This window comes from Pholcus phalangioides, unplaced genomic scaffold (assembly GCF_987345545.1).
Source record: "Pholcus phalangioides strain wild (caught in Gottingen) unplaced genomic scaffold, Ppha-v1.0 ptg000014l_1, whole genome shotgun sequence".
Classification (NCBI taxonomy): Eukaryota; Metazoa; Arthropoda; class Arachnida; order Araneae; family Pholcidae; genus Pholcus; species Pholcus phalangioides.
Genome location: NW_028301607.1, coordinates 4,753,095 through 4,760,380, shown reverse-complemented (window position 1 = coordinate 4,760,380; position 7,286 = coordinate 4,753,095).

The window sequence follows — 7,286 nt, the reverse complement described above, 5'->3', positions numbered from 1 at the left end:
TCTTTAGTCATTTCAGTCTACAAGAGCCTTTTGTTCCCACTATACATGCACTCCAATAGCCACATTGAACCAATTAGCCGATAATTACTCCCTGATGTTTGTAGGAACCGCCAAAAGAGATCACCAAAACGAGGCTATTCTTCGCCAAAAAGCGACAAAAAAGTGTCCACTCACGGATACGTTTTTCATTACATTTCATTAACATTCCCACCATCTGCCGGGGCCCCACCCTTACAAGACTCGTGGCCCGGAGTGGAAATGATTAAAACGATTTCGTGGGATGAATAATTTTCTCTAATTTTTTCAACATGCTTCAGATTAAATTTCTAGTTTTCCTCGTGTATTTCGTTTGGCTTCGGAACTGAAATCAAGTTAACTCAGAAAAGGTTCTCAAATGTATCACTAGAGGGCGTTAAGGTGGTTACCTGATTATACATGCTTAGAAAATTATATTTTATCGTACTTCTATATATTGCTCAATGGTGCTCAACTTTTTGGAGAGTGCGGGCTTCTTCATTGGTCTGGAAATGTGTCGCGGGCTACTTAAGTGATATGAAATTGTGCCAAGGGTCGCTAAAGTGATCTAGAACTGTGCCGCGCGGGGTCACTCGAGTGATTAGTAAATGTGCCGTGAGTCGCTAAACTCATCTGTGAATTTACCACGGGCTACTTAAAGTGATCTAGCAGAGTGCTGTGGAAACTGCCGCGGTTCACTTAGTGATCTGTAACTGCGCCGCGGGCCGTTAAATGATCTGGAACAGATATTCCCATCCCCGATATACATGAGGAAAAACCATTGTTTGACCCAATGTGTTTCCCAACGCTGGCAATACCACTACCCCCCCCCCCTCCGGGGGCGGTAGAAGCTTTGGGTTTAATACAGGGTCCCATAGGTTGTTTTTTCGAGTTGAGGGGGGAGATGAGGAGGAATTTTTTTTGGTGGCGGGAGGGTCTATGTGATTTTTCGACACGACCCCTGCAAAGACTCGTGAATTCTTTGCCCTAACGGCCGGCCATTTACCCGCGGCTTCTACTGCTTGATCCCTCGCCAAGATTTGAGTCATGTCTACTGAAGCGCGGACTCCAGTACCATCTTGACGCATGGGCCCACCAAAGCACGGCCCTGAGGGCCTTAAGAGAAGAGAGGTCCGACAAAAATGAGAATCGGTTCATATTTTCGAGAATTCGCGTGGTAGGGCCACAAAAAATCACTTGCCCCGGGGGGTGCACGATGCTCTTAAGACGGCCCTGGCGGACACCTCTGACCAAAAAACTTATTACGTGACTCCGAAAGAAAAGTAATCTTCTTTGTGATTCCCCTTATATCAGGGATTTTTAATCTATGGGTCGGGAACCAAACGTGGGTCATTTGACCCAAGTTTGGTTCCCCCTTCTCGGAAGCCCCTAGCTAGAAGGGTCGTACGAATCGACTTTATAGCCAGGGATTCTTCAACAATGGGTCACACGACCCAAACCAACACCTTCTAAAGCACAAAGCTAAAAAAGGACAGATCTAACCGAATAATGCGCTTTCGATCTAACTAAAGATAGCGCTGCCCGAACCCAACGCGAAGTGTCTGTCTTTGTAATTCTTGCTGTAGTGCTGCCATCTTCCATCTATTTCTCGAAGTACAGTAGAACTTCGGTTGATGCGCTTAATACGTTCCACGAACGTGCTCGTTATACGAAACGCTCGTTATTCGAATCAAACTCCCCCTTAGGAAATAATGGAAACACAGATAATTCGTTACAAAATTATTTATTCACATAAAAATGACTAATAAGAACGGCATTTAATCAATAATACAATGCAATAATAATAATAATATATAATACAATAAAATGCATATATTGGATGAGCCAATGAATTTTCAGATATATTTACCCCCCCCCCCCCGCTCTCACAAAGGAGTTACATTTTGGTGCGCCTTCAGAAGAAAACATGTCTTTATGGAGGGAGTCCAGTCCAGAAAAGGGCAGACCACACGGAGAAAACTGGAAAACTTATACGCCTTCTTGAACATAACCAAAACGACTACATGCCTATCAGTGCCGTCTTAACGCATGGAACCACCCGGGCACGGCCCGGGGGGGGGGCCTCAAGAGAAGAGGGGCCTCACAAAAATGAAATCCAGTTGAAATTTTCTAGGATTTACCAGATAGGGCCTCCGAAAAACCACTTGGCCCGGGGGCCCATGATACTGTTAAGACGGCCCTGGTGCCTATTGAAGCTCGTCCACAGAGTAACAGAAAACCCTCTATGGCTGCTTCGTCAGAGGAAGACTCAGACGAGGTGGAGGAATAAAGTGATAAAAGGACGCTCAACAGTGAACCGCCCTCCAACACATCCGAAGATACGTTTTCAACTCTCTATGAAAGCCAACGACAAGTACCGACAACATCCAGTGCCGTCTTAACGCATGGGCCCACCCGGGCACGGCCCGGGGGCCTCACAAAAATAAGATCCGGTAAAAAATTTCTAGAATTTACCAGTTAGGGCCTCAGAAAAACCACTTGGCCCGGGGGCCCCCGATGCTCTTAAGACGGCCCTGACAACATCATCTGCCCCCGAAGTGGCACAATGTCGCGAGGCAGAAGATGAACTGCACACACTGTGCCCCGAGGAGGCGAATGAAGCAGTTTCTGACATTCTTGTAAATAATTGTTAAATATGATATTTGATGATGAAGAAATTCTGGAGAGGTAGGGCTTCGCTGGTTGGTGCGCATGTGCAACATCGGGAGCCACAGCTTGGTAAGGAGCCAGATGGCAGAACTGCATCAAATCAGGTCGGAACGAGCGGCCCACAGGGACACCACTAATGCTAAGCTGCTTGGTGGGAGGGAGGGAAGGGGACTGGATAGTGCCCTCATCATGGATAAAAAGAGGAAAGAGGGCTGGATGTGCCGGACCGGGTGGCCTTCGAATGTATCTCGAGGGCTTCCCGGTCGGACACCTTCAGCACTCTCCAGCACGGACCAACTCAGCCGAGTAAATGGTTAATATCCCTAGCGGGACAGAGCCAGGTCCCTGCCTGATAAGAAGAAGAAGAGATATTTACCTTAGCCCGCGCCTGTAATGGGCTAGAAATCAGTGAACCTTCCTCTTTCGGGGAGGGCGTCTCAACATCATGGGTCCTCAGGAAAAGGGATCCGGAACTTTCGCCCCCGACATCTCGCCTCTGGAACGTTTCGTCCCCGTTACATTTGGCCCCCGAAAAATTCACACCTGACATTTCACCTGCCCTGAACGTATGAGCGACCGTATGAGTGATTGACTATATGAGTGACCATGTGAGTGATCGAGTGACCGTATGAGTGATCGAGTGACCGTATGAGTGACCAAGTGAGTGTGAAATGGACTGTAGGAGTGCGTTAGTGACCGTATCAACTAGTGTGCAATTGACTTTATGAGTGAATGACCGAATGGCCGTATGAGTGACCGAATGAATGACCACATGAGCGACCAAGGGATTAACTGTGTGAGTGATCAAGTGAGTGATTGACCGTGTGAGTAACCAAGGGAGTTACTGAGCGATGAAACATTCGAGTGAATGAGTGACCAAGAGTGAGTGACCGATTAAATATTGTGTAAGTTTCCAAGTGAGTGACTGAGTGATTGAGCATATGAGTGACCAAAGCAGAGACTGAGTAATTAACCGTATGAGTGACCGAGTGACTGACCGAATGGACGTATGAGTGACCAAGTGAATGACCGCATGAGCGACTAAGTGATTAACTGTATGAGTGATCAAGTAAGTGATTGAGGGATTGACCGTGTGAGTGACCAAGGGAGTTACTGAGCGATGGAACGTTTGAGTGAATGAGGGACCAAGAGTGAGTGATCGATTAAATGCTTGTGTAAGTTTCCAAGTGAGTGACTAATTAAATACTGGTGTAAGTTTCCTAGTGAGTGATTGAGCATATGAGTGACCAAGGGAAATACTGAATGATTGAGCGTATGAGTGACCGAGTGGCTGACGTAATGAAAGACCGAGTGAATGCTTTAATAAATTTCTGAGTAATTGAGCATATGAGTGATCAAGGGAGAGACTGAGTGATTAACCGTATGAGTGACCGAGTGACTGACCGAATTGCTATAAGTGACTAAGTGAATGACCGCATGACGGACCGAGTGATTAACTGTATGAGTGACCGAGTGTCTGACCGAATGGCCGTATTAGTGACCAAGTGAATGACCGAGTGGCTAACTGCATGAGTGACCAAGTGAGTGACTGTATATGTGACCAGGTGAGTGACGGTACGAGTGTCCAAGTGAGTGATCAAGGGACTGACCGTGTGAGTGACCAAGGGAGTTACTGAGTGATGGAACGCATAAGTGAATGTGTGACCAAGTGAGTGACTGCATGAGTGACCGAAAGACTGATAAAGTGAATGACCGTATGATTGACCCAGTGAGCGATTGAGTGATTGACAAAGTGCGAGGATGGAGTGCCAGCAAAGATGATCCTCCTCATCCCCTCCCTTTTTATAGGTTGTTACGTAGCACTGAGTGACCAAGTGACTCACACTTTAATGGATCCTAAGAATTTGGAATTTTCAGTTGAAGCATAAAATATTTTTCCCAAATTTACGTTGCTGCGAAATGTTTCAATATAAGAAGAGGTATTACCGTCCTGAACAAAAACATTGAAATCCCCCCAAGGGGTACCTTTTCCCTCCCCTCCTAGATATCCCCAGATGGGTTTAAATAAAAACCTTCTTACTCTTAGGTTCACCATGCATCATCGAGGAGAATGCAGGAAATTGCAATGCTGAATACGGCTTATCACTAAATTTTGCAAAAAATTGCAATTTATTGCACTTATATGATCACTCACAGGGTCAGAGCAGGTGAAATGTCCGGGGGTAAATTTTCATTAAATTTATCTAATTTCATTTTCATTTCTTAACTCGATCACTCATATATTCACTCACTTGATCACTCATGTGGTCACTCAATTGGTCACTTGTACCATCATTCATATGGTCACGCGTACGATCAGGGCAGGCGAAATGTCAGGGGGTAAATTTCCGATTCACTTGATTACTGACTGGGTCACCCATATGGTCACTCTCTTGGTCACTCATACCCTCATTCATATGTTCATTCATACGGTCACGCGTACGGTCAAGGTAGGCAAAATGACAGGGGGGTCAATTTCCGATTCACTTGATTACTCACTGAGTAACTCATATGGTCAGGGCAGATATATATAATTCACTGATATTAGGGCAGATATATGATAATTCACTGGGTCACTCATATTGTCAGGCCAGGTGAAATGTCCGGGGGAAAATTTTCAATTCATTCGATCACTCATGTGGTCACTTGTACCATCATTCATAAGTTCACTCATACTGTCACGCGTACGATCAGGGCGGGCGAAATATCAGAGATAAATTTCCGATTCACTTAATTACTCACTGAGTCACTCATATGGTCAGGGCAGGCGAAATTCCCGGGGATGAAACGTGCCAGGGGCGAGATGTCGGGGACGAAATGTTGGAGGCGAAATATCGGGGGCAAAGGTTCCGTGAACCTCAGGAAAAGTGCAGGGTCGTATTAAGAGTCCCATGGGGTTCCCCCCCCCCTTGGATACAGTAATTTTTCTAAGGCCCCCGTACTTGGATAGAATTGCCTGTCTAGTAGGTCTATGCTATTCACATATTGAAGCTCTCGAAAATTTTGACTAAATATCGTTATCATGAGCACCCCTTTCAAACTTGAGACCCCCCGGGCCGTTCCAGGGTGGGCCCACGTTTAATACGGCACTGACAAAGTGTTCTGGAGTCACCCGTGCTTGGTTGGAGAGAAGTAATAGCTTACATATTAATTACATCCAGAAATTTTAGTACCAGATCTCATAATGTGCCGCCCCCCGTTATAGATATGAGGGCCCGGGCCCTGACACGACCACCTAGATAACTATGGTTATATAGGAGGTCGTGGCCCTGAGCGCGCAGATTTAGATGGTCTTCGTTAACTGCTGTGCTGGATTCAGAAAGTATTAACATTTTCTCCCACCACATGAAATCTATCACCTCTCTCTCTAAGGGCCCCTCTTCAGCACTTGTCTTGGTTCCCCTTCATCAAATTTTCACCTGTGCTCCCGCACCTAGAATATCCCAGAGACGCTAGAAAGCCATATGGCACCACGTTAAGAACCACCGCAATCTAACATGCTAATAACATAAATCATTTATCTGAAATACCTGCTGCCACCTAACGAATAAAACTAATATGATCTTTCAATTGACAATTTAAAACGTTTTCCGATTGGTGAACTATATTGAAAAAATAATATAATATAATGTGATAAAATATTTTTATAAATAGTAATATTTATTAAATTATTAAATTTTACTTCAAAATTTTAACGGTTGATATTTTGGGAAAGTAAAATAACATTAGTAAATTTACGAAGCTAGGCCGTCCATGGTTTTGGGAGGACACAGTTTGATTCTAAATTAGTGTCGTCTATGTCTCAATTTCCCATTAAAGTGATAGACGGCCGCGCTTGATAAAATTTACTAGTTTTATATTACTTTACATAAATATCGACCGATAAAATTTTTCAGTAAATTCAATAATTTTATATATATTATTGTTTCTTAAAATCTTATCAATATGGTACAGTATTTTTTTATTACTTTATTACGCTCTTCAAAAGCCGGTCAGTGACTTCAATCGGAAAATTATAACAGTTTTATTCGATAGGTGACAGCAAAAGTTCCAGTGAAATGATTTTTCTTTGCATGTTGTATAATACTTTGACCTTTGAAGACCAGACACACCCCGCTTCCCATCTCAGAGAGATACCGAAGCGTTCCCGAAGGATGGGTTGTTGTATAATACTGCAGTTGTTCGCAACCTGATGCCATGTGGCCCGTTTGTGGCCCTGGGATATTCTAAAAGGGCGGCATAGATAGAAAGGGGGAGCCACGACAAGTGCTGAAGGGGGCCACACACACAGAAAGAAAGGTGAATAATTAGAGCTTTCAAGTGAAATATTTTGTACAGTATATATAATGTAATAACGCCATAAACAACATGCGATATGATAATGTATACAAATTAACTTACTCTAAACAACGAGAGAGAAGAGGACTATCTTGTGTTAGACGATTTACGGACTCGCCGTTGTTTGCATTTTTATTCTTTTTGTGTGATTTTAAAAAGAATTGCCACACCAATGACACTTGCTTTTTGCCTCCTTTTTAGGATTTCTCGGAGATGGGAAATTGCATTGTTGTTAGACAGATTTATTGCTTGCTTTACCGTGC